The sequence below is a fragment of the Halichoerus grypus genome, chromosome 10, assembly GCF_964656455.1.
Source record: "Halichoerus grypus chromosome 10, mHalGry1.hap1.1, whole genome shotgun sequence".
Taxonomy (NCBI): domain Eukaryota; kingdom Metazoa; phylum Chordata; class Mammalia; order Carnivora; family Phocidae; genus Halichoerus; species Halichoerus grypus.
This window is the reverse complement of record NC_135721.1, coordinates 19,174,038-19,194,463: the sequence shown is the minus strand read 5'-3', so window position 1 is coordinate 19,194,463 and position 20,426 is coordinate 19,174,038. Positions and strand designations below refer to the sequence as shown.

The following is a 20,426-nucleotide window of genomic DNA, read 5'->3' as shown; positions in this document are numbered from 1 at the left end:
AACTCATTTCTCTCTCTTTATTGAGAATTAGTCTGATTTCAAATAACAGAAAATATAAGTTAATAAATACAATGTATCACCAGTTCATAAAAGCCAGAAATCTGGAGTGTGTTCTAGAAACCAATGAAATTTTAAAGTGAGAAGTAGCAGGATCAAATGAATTATCTTCTCAAGTCATTTTGTACCTCCAGTCCCTGCGTTAAAGCTCTCTGCCAACAAATAGTCTCACTTCCATCTCCCAAATTCACTGTTTATTCCAAACACAGGTGTTGCTTGTCAGCCAACTAAATTTAACTGCCTTTAACTTCGATGATTGTTGAACCCCACTCTTCAAGTTGACAGCCATTACTCTCGATGGTGACAACCTTCTCCTTTAAAGTGACTGGGTGGTGTGCAGCTGGGACAGGGATGAGGGGAGTTTCTGAAATGCTGATATTGTTCTACTTCTTAACCTGTTTAACAAATATGTTTGGCACATGATAACTCGAGTTCTACACTTAAAAATTTGTAAGTTTTATCTGTATAATGTATAATCTGTTAATTTAAAAAACTTCCTGCTGGAAGTCTTCCACTTACTGATTTATCAGTTTCTGATTAATCTTCAGCTTTTTACCTACTGTCCTGGCTTGGTGAATGTTTATTTTTCTAACTACAGGCTGTGATCATTATCATGTTCATGGATTCACAAGTACTAGTACAAGTACGCAGCTCACAAACTCTTAGAAAACAACTATGTAAAAATTCCCAAATATAAAAAAAAAAGGGCACCAAATATAGATTTAATGACTGCATACATGTTAGAAATATATAGGTCAAATCTAGGGATGGTTCAGTATAGTTTTTCTGCTTGCCATTTTTAATTCAATAATGAGGATCTCATTGTAAAATATTGATATAAGTCCTATATTCGTTTCAACATGCATTAAAGTGGTTCATAAAACATAATATAGAACTTCTCTAACATTTTCCTTTAGGAATGTCAGCACATGTTTTATAATAACCTTGAAGCTCTCAAATTAAACACATTATTTCCATTAACAAAAAGAGTCAACAGGTAATCATGTTCCCTCCATACTTTTTGTAGAGACAAAGTTCTTTAAAAACAGAGCTACATTCCCACCTGGGAGACTTCTTTGTTCATAATGAGTCCTCAAAACAGATATGGTCAAATCTAGTACTCCGGAGGGTACCTTCCAGGGGAGTGGGGTAGTGAGGTTTCCAGAGATGGCTCTAGTTTCTTCACTCTCACCTCATTTAAGGCCAATTACGCAAACAACTAAAAGGAGAAGAAAAAAAGTAAAAGCAGAAGGGAGGTTAGATTGCCATTTTATTCTCTAAGAAATGACAAAGGTCAAAAATGCTGCGTAAAGAAAAAAAATACAACTTTTAAGGCCATATGGAGAAATTCTTCCAATAGACAATGGACTAAGATGATTTTACAGCTGAAGTCCTTTCTGGTGATTAGATATGTATTCCTATTTAAGACTGCTACTTAGGTAGGGCGCCTGGGTGGCTAGGTCATTAAGCATCTGCCTTCAGCTCAGGTCATGATCCCAGAGTCCTGGGATCGAGCCCCACATCAGGCTCCCTGCTCGGCGGGAAGCCTGCTTCTCCCTCTCCCACTCCCCCTGCTTGTGTTCCTGCTCTCACTATCTCTCTCTCTCTCTCTCTGTCAAATAAATAAATAAATAAAAGACTGCTACTTAGATAATACATAATTACATTCTGCCCTTAATCTTCTGAAAGAGCCATTTATATGTCTTTTAAAAATTTTTTCTGGCTGCATTTGTATGTTTATCCTTCTTTTTACTTAAAACACTGATTGTTCGTATTTTCAGTTTACATTGAATACTTCCTTTGATTTCTGTAATACTTCTCACTATGCATTAAAGTTACTATGATATATTACTTTCAAATTTTTTGTTGAAAAACTTTACAAACTCTTTACATTCACAACACTTAAAAATAAAATTTGTTGAGCTCTGGTTCCAGTAATGATGGACTATCTTATATTGGACTAAACTTGCCCACAGATAACAGTTATTAACTCTGGACAAAATATTAAAAAGGACTGTTCAAAGACATTGAAAAGTGACTAACAATAGGCAGAAATGTAGGGGATTTGATCACTGAAAGAAAGGAACCATACTGATGAGATGTACACACGTATAATTTTCCCTTAAGAGAACTCTTCCCACACATACTTTCTAAAAAAAAGAAGGGAGATACTCCCCAACTTGTTTTATTAAATAAGCAAATCCCGGGAGCCTGGGTGGCTCAGTCATTAAGCGTCTGCCTTCAGCTCAGGTCATGATCCCAGTGTCCTGGGATCGAGTCCCACATCGGGCTCCCTGCTCAGCAGGAAGCCTGCTTCTCCCTCTCCCACTCCCCCTGCTTGTGTTCCCTCTCTCGCTGTCTCTCTCTCTCTGTGGAAAAATAAACAAAATCTTTAAAAAAAATAAATAAGCAAATCCCTAATACCAAAACTTGACAAAGATATTACCAGAAAAGAAAATCAGCCTCATGAATACAGATGCAAAACAATAAATTGATAATATATATAAGAGAAGATATTTGCAAATGACATTTCGGATAAAGGGCTGATACCCAAAATCTATAAAGACCTTATCAAACTCAACACTCAAAAAACAGGGGCGCCTGGGTGGCTCAGTTGTTAAGCGTCTGCCTTTGGCTCAGGTCATGATCCCAGTGTCCTGGGCTCAACCCGCATGGGGCTCCTGCTCAGCGGGAAGCCTGCTTCTCCCTCTCCCACTCCCCCTGCTTGTGTTCCCTCTCTCGCGGTCTCTCTGTCAAACAAATAAATAAAATCTTAAAAAAAAAAAAAAAACACCCAAAAAACAAATGATCCAGTCAAGAAATAGGCAAAAGACATGAACAGACACTTCTCCAAAGAAGACATACAAATGGCTAACAGATACATGAAAAAATGTACAACATCACTAGTCATCAGGGAAATACAAATCAAAACCACAATGAGACACCACCTTACACCAGCTAGAACAGCTGGTCATTTGCAAATGTCATTTGCAAATATTTTCTCTTAAATTAACAAGACAGGAAAAAAACAAGTGTTGGCGAGGTTGTGGAAAAGGGGGAACCCTCTTGCACTGCTGGGGGGAATGCAAGCTGGTACAGCCCCTCTGGAAAACAGTATGGAGGTTCCTCAAGACGTTAAAAATAGAGCTACCCTATGACCCAGCAATTGCACTACTAGGTATTTACCCCAAAGATACAGATGTAGTAAAAAGAAGGGGCACATTCACCCCAATGTTCATAGCAGCAATGCCCACAACAGCCAAACTATGGAAGGAACCAAGATGCCCTTCAATAGGCGAATGGATAAAGAAGATGTGGTGTATATATATACAATGGAATATTACTCAGCCATCAGAAAGGATGAATACCCACCATTTGCATCAACACGGATGGAACAACATGGATGGATGGAGGGTATTATGCTAAGTGAAATAAGTCAAGCAGAGAAAGACAATTATCATATGGTTCCACTCATAAGGAGTACAGCAGAGGACGATGGGGGAAGGGAGGGAAAACTGAATGGGAAGAAATCAGAGAGGGAGACCAATAATGAGAGACTCTGGACTCTGGGAAACAAACTGAGGGTTACAGAAGGGAGGGGGTGGGGGGATGGGGTAACCGGGTGATGGGTATTAAGGAGGGCAGGTGTTGGGATGAGCACTGGGTGTTATACACAACTAATGAATCGCTGAACACTACAACAAGAACTTACGATGTACTATATGCTGGCTAACTGAACATAATGAAAAATAAATTTTAAAAAAAAGGGTAATATACCATGATCATTGTGGTTTATCCAAGAAATGTTATAAGGTTGGTTTAAAATTCAAGTATCAATTAATGTGATTTACCATATTAACAGAATAAAAAGCATATAAACATTTCAATAGATACAGAAAAAAATCTGACAAAATTCACCTACCAATGATAAAATTCTCAGCAAGCTAAGAATTAAAGGTAACTCCTTCAATCTGATAAAGAGGATGAATGAAAAACTTTACAGCTAGTATTTTATATAATGGTGAAATACTGGGAGTTCTCCTAATATTGGGAACAAGGCAAGACTGTTCACTCTAACCACTTCATTACTTTTTTAATTTTTAAGTAATCTCTACACCCAATGTGGGGCCCAAACCCCCAACCCTGAGATCAAGAGTCACACGCTCCACTGATGGAGCCAGCCAGGCACCCCACAGCCACTTCATTATTGTAATGGATGTACTGAAGGTCCTATTCAATGCAATAAGAAAAGGAAATAAACGGAAACTCAGAGAGGAAGAATTAAAATTGTCTTTATTCACTTAAAAATCATTTTTTGGTACATAATTCTAAGGAATCTGAAAAATGATTACTAGAATTAATATGTGATTTGGCAAAACTGTAGGACACAAGGTGAGTCTACAAAAATCAATTGTGTTTCTATACAACCACGACTGGAAAATAAAATGCAAAACAAATTTGTAATAGCATCAAAAAACATAGAAAACTTAGAATTAATTTAACAAAAGATATGCAAGACCTATACACTTACATTTTATAACATTGCTGGGGCACCTGGGGGGCTCAGTTGGCATCCGACTCGTGATTTCGGCTCACATCATGATCTCAGGGTCCTGAGATTAAGCCCTTTGTGGGGCTCCCCGCTCAGAGGGAGTCCGCTTCCTCCTTCTCCCTATGCCTCTGCCCCTCCCCTGGCTTGCACCCTCTCTCTCTCTCTCAAAATAAATAAATAAAATTTAAAAAAAAATTTTTATAACATTGCTGAAACTAAAAAAGACCCCCTCAAAAATAGAGGGATTGAATATTTTCATGGGTTCACCAAGATTCAATTCTCCCCCCAAATTAATTCATATGTTCAAAAATAAAATTAGTGGTTTACTTTATGTATAGTTAGTACATTATACTATCAATAAATACAAATCTATTTTTCTTTTGTTTTACATTTGTAATAGTTTTTTTTTAATGCTTGTTTTGGGCTTTTTCTTTTTATATAAAAATTGTTTTCTCTAACTCATGATTTCCCCGAATGCTTAATTCCATATTGAAGTGAAATGTTTAATATTAGAAAACTAGGTGATCTTATTACCTGGATCCAAAAGTGCTTACCCCTTCTAGTCCCTCTAAACTAAGTGCTTTTTATAGTTTCAAGATTTTTCTTCTCTTGATTTAAACCCACAATTCAAAAACTCGAAGAAACGAACTAGTTTTTCATATTGACTTACAGTTAAAACTGTTAAAGGATTTATAGTTAGATTAGCCCAATTTACATTCTATTTGAAGTTTTCTCACTTTATATATCTAGCTTATTTGCATTTGTAATAAACTGCGCCCTCGAACATTTTCTTGAAACAATTCATTTCAATCCTCCTGATATGATTTTGTGTGTTCTTTCATTTGTGAAGCACTTTATCTTTGAATTTTTCCTAGGTAATCTGTGTAGGAATTGGTAAATAACAACTGACTCCCGGCAATGATGGCGTTGCTCATCCAGTCATCCGTAAACTTAGGTTCTGTCAGTATTTGGCTTCCAAGAAAGAGCAACCCCCCAAATCACCTGCATACTTAATCGTGCAGGTATAATCTTTGCCACATAATGTCACTCTCTTCTATAAAACTGGAGAGTTTTTATGGGCACTTCTTCAAAACCAAGCAGTAACTGAAGCCAGATGGATCCTGCTAACGATTTAGGGTCCTGATGGATTCATGGTCAACCATATGAGGGAATGTGAAAGCAATGCTAAGGGGGAGGTTGAGCACAGTCATTTAGAAACTGCATAAAGATGGAAAAGCACACAATAAATCCATATTCAAAAAAGATATGTATACAATGAGAATTTAAAAATATGGAACCAGGAGACAGGTGACACAGAGGACCTAAGAAGACAGGAGGGATATGAAGAAATATTGAGAAAAAGGACAGTTCTGATAATCTGATGTTTATTATTACTGTGAAATCAATGAGCTCTCTTAAAATGTATCTCTCCTTGGGGCTCCTGGGTGCCTCAATTGGTTAAGGGGCTGCCTTTAGCTCAGGTCCCATGATCTCATGATCTCAGGGTCCTGGGATCCAGCCCCACGTCGGGCTGCAGGGAGTCAGCTTCTCCTTCACCCTCTGCCCCTCCCCACTGCTCGAGCTCGCTTGCGCTCTCTCTCTCTCTCTCAAATAAATAAAATGTTTTAAAAAATTAAAAAATAAAATGTATCTCTCCAGTGATTTTTTTTTTCATTTAATTTAATTCCAGTATAGTTGAATAGTGTTATATTAGTTCCAGGTGTATAATACAGTGATTCAAATATTCTATACGCCAGTGATTGCTGTGTTATTATCTGTGCTATCAACAGCTCAGTATTTTAAGTCTTTCCTCACCACCCCTCCCCCGATCCAGAGGAATCCAGAGTAGGAGATCTGATATGGATAGTACAAACTCCTACTAGACGCCCCCATGATAGCTGAGCATGGCTGAAGGCTTTCAACTACTGGTTCCATTTTTCTCCTCCTGCATAAGGCCTTTCTGTTTTCATTATCTGCTTCCGATGCTGGATTCTGGCACAAGTTCTGGTTAATGCAGCACCTCAATTCCTTTAATTTAATTATTAATTTAATTTCTTAAATTCAATCTAAGAATCAAATGAGGAAGCCAGCTGATAGAAGAGCACCTATCATGCACCTACCACACAGAAAGAGTAAAAAGGAAATCTATTAAATAGTCTTCCTTTGTTATTTGGAGTTAGGCAGAGGTACAGAGCCAGAAATTAAGAATATATAGAGAAATAGAACAAATAAATATCTATGGGATTATCCTCAGACTTAACAACATGTAAACTTTTTATATTTTTTTCTTCTTTAAGAAATGAAGCACTATCAATGAATCAGAAGTCCCCATACTGACACAGAGCCCACTCTGTTCATCCCCCCTCCCTTTGATAGAGATAACCATTGTCATGAATTTAGTACATCTCTTTCTGAATATGTACGTGTGTATTCATAAACAATACACACTAATGTTTTGTATTTTAAAATGTAAGTGTTTTAACTGTATACTACACATAAATCCTGCATTTTGTTGATTTCATGCATTACATTTTGGAGCTCTATCCTTGCTGAAGTGTGCATACATATGGGTTTCATTCATACATATATGTGAATATACCTGGTCTCAGCCATTCCTGTATTTAAGTGGTCTGCAAATTTTCATTTTTACAGATAATACCTCAATGAGTGTTCTTGTACATGGCTTCTTGCTCTTATTTTCATATGCACAAGTGCAAGAATTTCTAATGGCAATACCCAGGAGTGTATTTCTGAGTTACAGTAGCTACATATCTTCCACTCTACTCACCATTCCTCAAACTGCTTGCCAAAATGGTTGTTTCATACTCCCACTAGCAATGTATAAGAACCATTTCCCCCACATTCTTTCCAACACCTGATACCATCAGACTTTATTTTTTAACAGTCTAATGGATGAAAATGGGATTTCATTTCAATTTGAATTTCCTTGACTATTACGGAGACTGAGCATCTTAGTTGACTATGTGGATATCCTATTATGTGAACTGGTATTGGTCTCTTCTCTTCCTTTATGCTGGGCACCCAATAGGCACTTTTAGTTCTGAGAAATTTTCTTGAATTATACTATTTATTTTTTTCTTTCCCTTCATTTATTCTGTTCTCTCTTTTTGGAACTCCTAACACTAGTAAGTTGACCCTCCTAGATTCATCTTCTTATTTTCTTCAATCTCCTGTTTATCATTTCTTTTCCTTTTTACTCTACTTTCTAAACAATTTTCCTCATTCACTGTCCAATACTTCTATTGAGTTTTTCTCTGCTACATATTCTTAATTTATAAGAATTCTTTGTTTTCTGAATGCTCTTTTTAAAATATCTTATTCTTGCTTTACAGATGTAGCATCCCATCTTGCTGAAGATATTTTATACACACATATGGTATATGTATATATGTATGTGTGTATATGCATATATATCTATATATGGCTGGATGTGTATGTGTGTGTATGTATGTACATATACATAAAATTTTCTTGGCTATATAGTCTGTTTTCAGCAAGTTGTTTTGTATTCTAGATTTACTTATTTTGGTTTCCGTTATTCATAGTAGGTGCTTTCCTTAGATGCTTCATGGTATTTAGATCTTTGGGAATAAAAAGTTCATTTAAAGCTCTAATTAAGTATGTGGCGCTATTGACTGTGACCTTCACGACAGGGCAACCTGGGCAGGCTCTTCGTTAAGAGTACAAATAGTGATGTGAGAAACCTGGTTCCCCTTATCTACCACTTATTTACTTATTTGTTCAACACCTGCATACATACAAAGTAGTTTCAGAACTGTTAGAGCCTGTACTCCATAAGAAACAAATTGACCAAATACAGTACAATATTTATGTACAGTTCTTTTTGCCTTTATTAATGGGCTAGTCATATGCTTCATAGAAGATTCTTCCTGTTCCTGCCTGTAGGATAAAGGCCTCAGTTTGGGAAGCCAATGACAGAGAAGAGGGCAGGGGCTCTCATCATTCAAAATGCCAATGCTCATTTAATCCCCCTGTTGTCCACCAGCCCAGCGGCCCTCTGTTTTAATCCAGAGAATATACCTGTCAAGATAGGAGCAGTTCATTAGAACAGTGGCAAAGAGTGAAGAAGATCCAGGCATCTAGCTATTTCTTCTTCTTCTTCTTTTTTTTTTTAGAGGTGGGGAGAGGGAGAGAGAGAATCTCAAGCAGGCTCCATGCCCAGTGCAGAGCCTGACATGGGGCTCGATCTCAAGACTCTGAGATCATGACTTGAGCTGAAATCAAGAGTTGGATGCCCAAACGACTGAGCCACCCAGGTGCCCCAATGAACTGTTTCTTAAACATCTTTTAAACAATCCTCCTTATTTTAGTTCCTTACCCTTCTTCACCTTCCACTTTCAAAGTTACACCATACTACCACTGCCTGAGCCCTTTGGAGATTCACCAGTACAAATTCCATCAGTCCTTAGCTTTCTCCTTGTAAAACTGGGCTTTCCTAGGTTTAACAAGATTGCTACCGCTCATCTAGCTGTTTTCTGGCCTTGAAAAATTCCCCCTATTTTTCTCCAATTCTCCTACATCTCTGGATTTATGACTAAAAACAACCCAACAACAACCCTTATTGACTTTATTTTTGTTGTTGTTTAACTTAACTGTGGTTTGGGGAGGGAACAATATTAACTGTGTGCTCAACCCACCACCTTTACCTGGAATCAAACACTATGTTATTATTGGTAATATTTTATTTGTTTATTTTCAATCATCCTGTTATTTCATAATCTTTTCAAAGTTTTGCTTCATGTATGTTATTTACACCTTAATCTTTCTGACAATTTTAAAATCCACCATCCTGACATTCTCAAGAACCGATCAACCATTGAAATTGCTCAATAACATAATGAATGGTATGACAGAAAGAGAACTAACAACAGGCAGTAAGGCCTATACAACAGTTAATTAGGAAAGTTTTAAAAAGGACCAGCTTTAGATCAAAGGAACGTCTCTTCATACACATTAGCTGATACCATGGATTCTGACTTTGGGAAAGCAGAAAAAAATCCACCTTCCGTTATCAACTGTTACCTTGTGAGATGAGTATCAAAAGAATCTGTGGTCTACTGTTCTCTTCTCTGTGAGGAAGTAAAAGAAACTTTCAAATCTCTAAGGGCAGTAGATTCTCTCCCCCAGCCCACATACCATAACAGTGAAGTGTGATGAAAGTAACCTGTTACTAATAACACTTAAAATTACAATGTTTATACAGTCATTACTTCCATAAAATTAGTGCAGATTCAAGGTTATCATTATTACAACATAATTTTAACTCTTCTTCTTTATGATGTGCTTTTTGATGAGGAGAGAAAGGGATAATGTTAGTCAAAATCTGGGTGTGATGGCACTAGCTTCAGTTAGCTATGCTGCAGTCCTGTAGTGGGTCATTATAGATAAACCATTAACACTAGTGGCGATTAGAAATTACTTTGGTTTACACAGTTAAGATTCCATAGTAACTTCTCTGTTCTTATTAATTCTACCCCAAATAAAATTTAAGAAAGAAGGTGGCACCTAAAACTTTGAGCGAAATGGGTTTTTTTCCCTTAAGAGAGACTGTAAGGTTTTCACAGAAGAAAGAAAGAATGATGCTACCAATCCTCCTCCTACTGATCATGCAAGAGTCATGCTCTCCAAATCAAAGGCAAAAATAATTTAAATAAAATTTGAAATCAAGCCAGCCATATTAATGTTAAAAAAATAATTTAAAAATGTATGTAAAGTTTGTTTATTTAACATCTCCATCTATTTGTTTTTTCTTATTAACACTATGAAGAGGAGGCCTAAAAAAAGACTTTAAAGATGAAGTTGTTTATTTTTTTAATAGGATGGCAATATTTACTTATTTTTCCTTATTAATCTTTGATTTTTAGAAGGCTGACTTCATTGCTCTTATGATTACAAAATGCTTTTATGAAAACCTGGTCATCTCTCTCCAGAAAAAAACCACCTCTTCACATAATTTTTGGATGTCTAAAAATATCTGGGTAAATTCATGGGTGTTGTTAGAAGAAATTGTATTATGTTGGAAAGATATGAAAACTGTTGCTCCGTGGTAAAAGCATGAGATCCAAGGGGACTCCAGCCGGGAAATAAATCTTCGTAGGAGCAAGAATTCTGAGTGCACCCAGCATTAAAGAGAACTGTGACTCCAAGGAAATTCTTTGTGTATGTGGGTAAGAGGTATGAAGAAAGATGTTCATGCCAGCATTGTTTATGAGAACAAAAAATGGTAAGAACCCAAATGCCCATCAATAATAGATTAGTAAACGCCAGCATACTGATAGAATAAAACCTCACACCCGTGAAATTAACTGAGCTTTAGCTATCCATATCTGCCTATAGGCAACCACATTCCCTTCTTATAACTGAGACATATTGCATTATGGTTACAAGTATGGATTCTGGAGCTCAACTCCACCATCACTAACTTTCTGATCTTAACCTCTCCATGCCTTAGTTTCCTGCTCTACAAAAAAGCAGAATAATACTGTACCTATTCCAAAGTTGTTAGGAGAGTAAACAATATTTTTAAGTTGTTTAAAATGATGCCTGGCACATGGTAAACACTGTGAAATGATTAATAGACCATAGCCAACTAAGTTTAATCTCTCTTCTGGATGTCATATAAACACATCTATTTTGAACACAACTTATTCGCAAAAGAATGCTCCTACTATTTTTATGCTCTATTTTAAGCTCCATACCTATAAGCATCTGCCTATTTATTAAGAAGTTCCAAACTAAACTCCTCTATATTCTTTTCCTTGGCTATTCCCTATCCGGAGGGGAAAAAAAAAAGGTACCTTCACACTCACCCAATGCTACCACAGAAACCCAGATATCACCTTTGAAATCTTTTCCACTGTCACATCCTATATTGTACTCAATCACCATGCTCCATCTAGCCTATTTCAAAAATAAGTCATCGTCCACATACATACAAGTCTGATATCCTATTCCTGTTTAAACCCCTTCCATAAGGTTTTATCTCACTTATAATAAAATCCCAAACTCATGACATAGCCACTCTTCCCATAGCATGGTATGTTTTAGCAGCACTCATCCTTCCTGAGTTCCTACCTATTCCCCAGTCTTTCTTCCCCACTCCATGGCCTTCAATATAATATATTCTCTCTTGCAAATAAACTCTTATTTTCTTTACCTGCCCAATTCCTATTCACTGTTCAAGCTTCAGCTAAAACTCTACTACTCTTACCACAGTAATCTAAATCAGCCCTTCCTTATACTTTAATAGCACTTTCTACTTCTCCTTCTTAGCATTTTGCAAAATTTATATTAACCTATTTGTGTGATTATGTGCTTATTGCCTATCTCCCTCACTAGACTTTAAGCTCCTAGATGGATGTTTTTTAACTTGCACAGAGTAGGTACACAACATTTTAAAAGGTTAAATTATGTTATTACTGAACCTATTCCAATTCAACAATAGTAATGCAGTTAAAAGCTTAAAGAGAACGTGGATCATTAAACTGGTCAAAGGACATTACATCTTTCTAAACAAATCCAAGAGCAGTATCACTGGCATGACGGGGGGTACACTAGATTGTTAACATAAGGGATTAGGCACAGGTTTGAGGGTGAGAACACATGGGTAAAAGAAAGCTGAAAGTAGTAAACCTGCTGGATTAGTCTCTACTAATTGGAGAAAGCCCATTTCTGTGGCAACATTCTGCAATATAATTTATCTCTCTGTTTTTGCTACAAGGCGAGAGAAAACACCAGGATGTTGGAGACAGTCCACATTCAAAGAGCTAAAAATGAAATGTAACACCTAAACTACAAGTGTTTAGTTCTTTCTTGAAGAGCAACTTTACTGAATCAGAAGGCAGCTGTTGAAGACTATCAAAACTAAGCTGTTCTAAATCTCCAAAACACTATGGTGGGATGCTCAGACAGGATTTTAATTCCCAATACAGGTTTTACATGTGTTAGAAGACGGCATTGTACTAAGATGGCATTTTACAAAACACAGGTTAGATCACTTTAGGTAACAGTTAAAACTGGCATATACTTTATCAGATGAGTGTTTGCATTACACATTTTTCTAAGTGCGGGCTCGGTTTACTCCACACACTGTCAACAGAAAGACAGTCTTACTACCTCTTTGTACCTCTCAAGGGTAGCAAAGAATAGATACTCACTAAAGTTAACCAATAAAAATGCTTGTATCTAGATATTTGTTTCTTTTTGTAATATTTCAAAATTACATATTACCTTTTAAAATAGAGAAGTGACCTGCATATGTGCTTAGAGGTTTTAATAAGTAATTCCATCTACAGTTACATTTAACTATCAATTTCCATATAGTGGCATGCACGGTATCTTCGGGACGGGGGGGCAGACAATAACCAGACACCTAGCCTCATGATTTCAAAAAACAGGTAATACACATTATAAGGTATTTTAAAATCAGATTATAAAATATTTTTTTTATTATTTCTTTTACTCAGTACACATCATTTCTTTTGTAACAGGCAGAGTGGTTCAATCCTCACATATTTAAGCGCCCGATGTGTGGTAAGCACTACAGCAGGTGCTTGGGTGTGGCAGGAAACAAGAGAGATGAAGTTCCCACTCTTCAAAGCTCACATTCCAGTGAGAGGAAAAGATCAGTAAATAAAACAATAATTTGAGGTAGAGTTACAAGGGGAGCTACTTTTACATATCAGATGGAGTGATTAAGGCCAGTTTATATGTGAGGGTAATGTCTGAGCCAAGACTACTTTCACAATGTCTGGAGCCCTTGATGTCCTGCAAATGAAGGAGGAGGATGTCCTCAAATTCCTTGCAGTAGAAACCCATTTAGGTGGCACCAACCTTGACTTTCAAATGAAACAGTACATCTACAAAAGGAAAAGTGATGGTATCTACATCATAAATCTGAAGAGAACCTGGGAGAAGCTTCTGCTGGCAGCTCGTGCCATTGTTGCCATTGAAAACCCAGCTGATGTCAGTGTCGTATCGTCCAGGAATACTGGCCAGCGAGCTGTGCTGAAATTTGCTGCTGCTACCGGAGTCACTCCTATTGCCGGCTGCTTCACTACTGGAACCTTCACTAACCAGATCCAGGCAGCCTTCCGGGAGCCGAGACTTCTGGTGGTTACTGATCCCAGGGCTGACCACCAACCAGCCTCTTACAGAGGCATCCTATGTTAACCTGCCTACCATTGCTCTGTGTAACACAGACTCTCCTCTGCGCTATGTGGACATTGCCATCCCTCGCAACAACAAGGGAGCTCACTCAGTGGGTCTGATGTGGTGGATGCTGGCCAGGGAAGCTCTTTGCATGCGTGGCACCATTTCCGGTGAACACCATGGGAGGTCATGCCTGATCTCTACTTCTACAGAGATCCTGAAGAGATTGAAAAGGAAGAGCAGGCCGCTGCTGAAAAGGCTGTGACCAAGGAGGAATTTCAGGGTGAATGGACGGCTCCAGCTCCTGAGTTCACTGCTACTCAGCCTGAAGTCGCAGACTGGTCTGAAGGTGTGCAGGTGCCCTCAGTGCCTATTCAGCAGTTCCCTACTGAAGACTGGAGCGCCCAGCCGGCCACTGAAGACTGGTCTGCAGCTTCCACTGCTCAGGCCACTGAATGGGTAGGAACAACCAACACTGAGTGGTCTTAAGCTGCTCTTCCACAAAGGCAAACAAAATGGAAATAGAAATGGAAAAGGTTGACGGAAAATAAACAGTTTGTAAAAAAAAAAAAAAAACCTTCATCCCAAAATGATTTCAGAAATGAATGATGTCATAGTATGTGTGAAAAACTCGGCACAAAGAGCCTCTGCTCCCGGGCACCTGGGTGGCTCAGTCAGTTAATCATCCAGCTCTTGATTTCAGCTCAGGTCATGATCTCAGGGTCAGAGGACTGAGCCCTGAGTCAGGCTCTTTGCTCGGCGGGGATCTGCCTGTTCCTCTCCCTCTGCTCCTCCCCCCACTATCCTCTCTCTCCCTCTTTCTCTCTCTCTCCACTATCACTTCTCTGAATTGTCACCTCTCCTTTACACTTTTAAAAATTGAGAACTCCAAGCCAAATTCAACAATACATTAAAAAAAAAAAAAAAACAACATTCACCATGATACATCACATTAACAAGAGAAAAGACAAAAACCATATGATCATCTCAACAGATTCAGAAAAAGCATCTGACAAAGTACAACATCCATTCATGATAAAAACTTTCAACAAAGTAGGTTTAGAGCAAACATACCTCAACATAATACAGGCCATATATGAAAAACCCAAAGCAGACATCATACTCAATGGTGAAAACCTGAGCGCTTTTCCCCTAAGATCAGGAACAAGACAAGGATGTCCTCTCTCACCACTTTTATTCAACATAGTACTGGAAGTCCTAGCCACAGCAATCAGACAAGAAAAAGAAATTTAAAAAATTTTAGAGGACTGAAAAGAGATTTAATTTATATAGGTTATCAATATTTATTGTATTATAAATAAAAACTAAGCAAATTTTAGAATACTTAATAGCCCTTTAATAACCTATTTTTTTCTTTACTGCAAATATGTAGCACTGAAGAAGATAAAGATCACAAATATAGTCGAGTACCCCTGCCCTGATTTGTGGTAAGCTACCAGATTTACCTTCCATTATTTTTGTACCCTCAATGAAAATGTCTATGCATTAGAAAAGGCAAATAACATCTTAGTATTATTCATAAAACCATTTGGATGTTGTAGGGACACCTGGGTGGCTCAGCTGGTTAAGCGTCTGCCATCAGCTCAGGTCATGATCCCAGGGTCCTGGGATCGAGTCCCGCATCAGGCTCCTTGCTCAGCAGGGAACCTGCTTCTCCCTCTGCCTGCCACTCCCCCAGCTTGTGCTCTCTCTCTCTGACAAATAAATAAATAAAATCTTAAAAAAAAACAAAAAACAAAAACATTTGGATGTTGTAGACCCCATGAAAAGATCTTGGGACCCTGTTACGGATTGAATTTTGTCTCCCCAAAATTTGTATGTTGACACCCTAACCCCCAATGTGACTGTATTTTTAGAGATAGGGTCTTTAAGGAGCTAATTAAGGTTAATGTCCTTATGAGAAAAGGAAGAGACACCAGAAGTATACTCACAGAGGAAAGGCCATGGGAAGACACAGTGAAAAGGTGGTCTTCTGCAAACCAGGAAGAAAAGGCTTCACCAGTAACCAATACTGCCAGCACCTTAACACTGAACTTCCAGTGCCCAGAATATTGAGAAAATACATTTTGTTGTTTAAGCCACAAAGTCTGTGGTATTCTGTTCTGGCAACCTAAGCAGACTAATGCAGACCCCCAGGAATCTGCAGACCTTATTTTGAGAATTTTTGCTCTAGATATATACTTACTATCTCTTTCTCTGTTCTTAAGGAAGAGGGCAAAGGTGTGTTCAAAGGAAAAGATGGCCATCCAGAGCATGGGAAGGAAAAATAATATGACATCCAGGAATACTAAAGAACAGAAATTTCCCAATATACATGGAAAAAATTATAAAGTGCAATAGATAATCCATATAAGCTGGGCTCTCCCACCAACCTACACCTAGATTTCAAAATCCCATGTTACTTAGACTCTGAAATTTAAGCCTCCTATATCCTTCTCATTATATCACTTCTCTGAATTGTCACCTCTAACTCCTTTTAACGCTTTGAACCCTTATCACTTATTTGACCTTACAAAATTTGGTTAGGGAGATTTGAGGTGAACCTTCTGTCCATCCTAAAGTCAGTATTCTCTTTGAGCTTTCATACACATCATAAGAAACTACACTCTCCTGGTTGTCTTCAGCTTCTCAATTATCTTTCCAATGTCTGGTAAATGTGCTCAGTCTAGCCCTCTTTTCTTCAATGCCCATGTAAACGCACAGGAACATACACACACATATTCATGCACACATGAACACACACACACGTACATTCTGTTTCCTTAGACAAGTACTAGTGTTCTTCTATGCTCAATTTAATTTAAAAATCTATCGAGTATCTTATATACATTTCAATACTTGAATAACTTCAATACTGGGAAACATATGGGCATAAAGCTAGTTATAAATTAAGTGAGAAACCATAAAGAAAACATGGTAATTTTGACCAAAAAACAATGAAAACAATTTCATAATCCCACAAGTGACTAAGTTAATCCCAGAAAAATGGGCAAAGAATTAAAAAAGTAATGCACATTAGATGATATATAATTGGACAATAAAAGTAAGAATACATCCAACCTAATTAATAACTGTTTGGATTAAATTAAAATTAAGGAAAAGTAATTTCTCATCTACTAGGCTGGTAAAGCTAAAAGACTGACAAAATCCGGCATTAGTGAGAGTCTAGGGAATTATGCAATGTCCCACATCAGTGTTAGGAATGTAAATGGGGGGGGCCTGGGTGGCTCAGTCAGTTAAGTGTCTGCCCTTGATTCAGGTCATGGTCCCAGAGTCCTGGGATCGAGCCCCGCATCAGGCTCCCTGTTCAGCGAGGAGCCTGCGTCTCTCTCCCCGCCCCCACTCATTCTCTCTCTCTCAAATAAATAAATAATATATTTTTTTTTAAAAAAAAGGTATGTAAATTGGTACTGCCTTTCTGGAGTTACCAAAATAATTAAAATGTACATAAAAAGCAATCCACCTTCAAAGAATCTGTCCTCATCATATAATCAAAAGTGCATTAATTGTAGGGCAGCTGCTCTCAACTGGGACCTTTAATTCCCTCCAGGGGCATTTTTGCTTGTCACAACTTGGAGTATGGGAATGCTACTTGTATCTAGTGGGTAGAGGCCAGAGATGCTTCTGAAAATCCTATGATGTACAGGTCAGCCCCCACAACAAAGACTTATATGACCCACAGTGCCAATCGTGCTGAGGCTTAGAAAGGCTGGTTTCAGAAACTTTTGCCATTGCAGCTACCCTTCCTCCTCCCCAGAAGGGAAGAAAATTCTTATTTTCGTCAAACTCTAGTACACTAACTAGCTATGTAACTGGCAGGTGTGGACAATGTGCACTAAGAGGTCCAACTGCTATATGGCTCTCCTTCTCCTACATTCATCATCCATTTTGCTAGACAGGTAAATTAATTCAGCCTGACTTCCTAGAAGTGGCTGAGCATCTTCCTCTCAATAGTTAATGGGTCAAAATACATGGGGACTAGAGGTATCACGAGTACTACCATGTGCCTATCATGCTGCAAACAGAACTTGATAGTCAGCTAACAGAGTAAGGTCAAACATTAGGTTTGGGGAAATGAGACAAAGGTGTGTATTAATTCCTAACGGAGCCTCCTAGGATACAGGAATACAGAGATCTGTTACAAATTGGACCCATGGGGAATGCAAATTCATGAGCTCTGCTTAGAAACTTGCCTGAACATATACCAAAAAATAAAATCTGAATCTACAAACAGGACCCATGTTCAGGGGTGTGGTGGTTAAAGTATTCTAAGGGAAAACAGAAAAATAAAGAGATTTTAAATATACCAGATATATATTTAAGGGACAAAGGAAACCTCAGGAAAGATGAGAAATGAAGTACCGTTGTTGCAATTTTCTAGATGTTTCAAATGTCATATTCTAGGCAAGGGGTCAATGGATAAGTAAACTCTGGGGCCCCATGATTATGGGAGTCACAGTCACAACCCCCTTCCGCCTAATGAGGAAAGTGCAGTGGATAAAAGAGAGAGATGTAAGGAAAATTTCTAGCTTAGTTAACCAGATGAAAGATGGTATCAGGAATTCAAAATAGAATTGCTTTTCAAATATCCTGTTATCATCTCTTCCCACCTACCAGACAGATATTTTCCCTAATTAGCCTAAATTTCATCACATACATCTAACTCATATAGATATGCCTGGAAAGGTCTTGCATATATTAAATTTATAGATCAAATCTCATTCTTTACATGCAAAGCTAAAATATTTCATTCAATGAAATCCTAGTGTGAACCATTCTTTTATTTTTTTAAAGATTTATTTATTTGAGAGAGAGAATTCAAGTGGAGGGGAGGGGGGACAGAGAGAGAGGGAGAGAGAGAAACTATAAGCAGACTCCCTGCTGAGCACAGAGCTCAGTCTCAGGACCCTGAGATCACGACCTGAGCTGAAATCAAGAGTCTGATGCTCAACTGACTGAGCCACCCAGGTGCCCCTGAATCATTCTTTTAAAAATTAATCCCACCTAAACATCTCCTTTGTAGAAAATCAAATTTTTACATATGGCACAGGGAATATATAAAACATTTTAAAATTACACACAGGGGCACATGGGTGGCTCAGTCAGTTAAGCATTTGACTCTTGGTTTTGGCTCAGGTCATGATCTCATGGGTCGTAAAATAGATCCCCACATGCACTCCCCACTCAGCGCAGGGTCTGCCTGAAGATTCTCTCCCTCTGCCCCTTCCCCCATGTGTGCACCCATGCTCCCTCTCTCTCAAATAAATAAATCTTTAAAACAAACACACACAAAAATAAGAATTAAATTTGCCCATATTGTTTTCCATATTCCCAGACAGACTCATAAACTTGAATGGTTAATAACTTTATCATGACAGTTGTTGTACATGCTAAACACACCAAACTATATAAAACTTGGCAAAAGCCATGAAAATAGAAATCCCAATTTAATGCCAGTTTATTATAGCAAGATGAACAGAATCTCCCCAAAGACATGCTTTTCTTAAGTCTCAGTTTAGGCTACCTTTGATCTTGCTGGGAAGGAATTTAAAGAATTTTATAGAAAGGATAAGAATTTTACCTGGAAAAACTAAAGAATCTGTAGACCAGGTATGAGGAAGACTGAAGAGTCTGCAGAGGCTGAGAAGGCTGTTTGGAGGAGAGAAGGTCAAGAAGAGGTAGAAAGGTGGCAGCTTAGTAAGGAATAGGAAAGTCTGAGAATGAACAAAGATATTTAAAGGCAGCTTACAGGAAGTAAGTTTTGCTGGATGATACAGAATGTAAACTACTCGCTTCATTCCTACAAAATCTTTCAGGAATAGTCTACAGTATTCATTACCAAAAATATAACTTTGGCATTATATTTTTATGGTTTGTTTGTTTGCTGTTGCTGTTTTTGCTTGTCTTCTTGTATGCAAGAAATCCTGAAGAGAGCTTCAAGGACAAAGAATGGTAGTCTAAGGGTCAAGACCAATTGTCCCCCATCCACACAAATTACATTACAAAAATGTACAGGTGGTTAAACTGAGGTACAGAGTAGTCTATTTCTCATTGAAAAATAACATATTTCTCCAAGTCAACTAACCAGTTAGCCAACTGGTTAATATGAGGTCATAAGAAGCCGAAGTTTATGGGTCTGGATCCCCATGACCCACAAACTATTCTATTCTACGCTCACATGCTATATGCCTAATCTTTGGTAAACTTCCTTTCAAATGAAAGTAGCTGGATGGTCAGTGAAGGGTAGACAAGAGAATGAAAAGATGAATGAAAAGTCATCACTTATCACTGGCAAATTTAAAGTGCATGTCCCACTGATGTTGAATCTAAGGTCATACCACTTCGTGGAAAAAGGTCAAAGAACCATCAACAGTTTGCAAAATTATTCTATTTCAGTCTTACGTAAGTTTTTTCAAGAAGGTTCACCATGTAATTTTAAGTCTAAAACAAACCCAAGTAAATACTTTCCAAGAATAAATTAAGGACTACATTCATAAAAGAATTACTGGTTAAGATGCAATTATCTCATTTTAATGATGCTTAAATTAAAGCAATTAAACAACTTAACAGGGGAAAAGTGTCTATGATGGGTCCTGTTTATTGT

General features: G+C 37.8%; 1 protein-coding gene and 1 pseudogene across 10 annotated transcripts in view; one reads left to right on the top strand and one right to left on the bottom strand.

Annotated features, from left to right (window-relative positions):
- Positions 1-20,426, bottom strand: part of NCOA1 (nuclear receptor coactivator 1) — a 239,683-nt gene that overhangs the window by 104,989 nt on the left and 114,268 nt on the right. For 2 of the 10 annotated variants that reach the window (XM_078056046.1, XM_078056045.1), the window contains one exon: positions 1,121-1,276. The exons of the other annotated variants lie outside the window; for them this stretch is intronic. The gene's annotated coding sequence lies outside the window, so the exon portion shown is untranslated. The remainder of the gene's footprint in view (positions 1-1,120; positions 1,277-20,426) is intronic. 10 annotated transcript variants of the gene reach the window in all.
- Positions 13,393-14,377, top strand: LOC118540182 (small ribosomal subunit protein uS2 pseudogene; annotated as a pseudogene).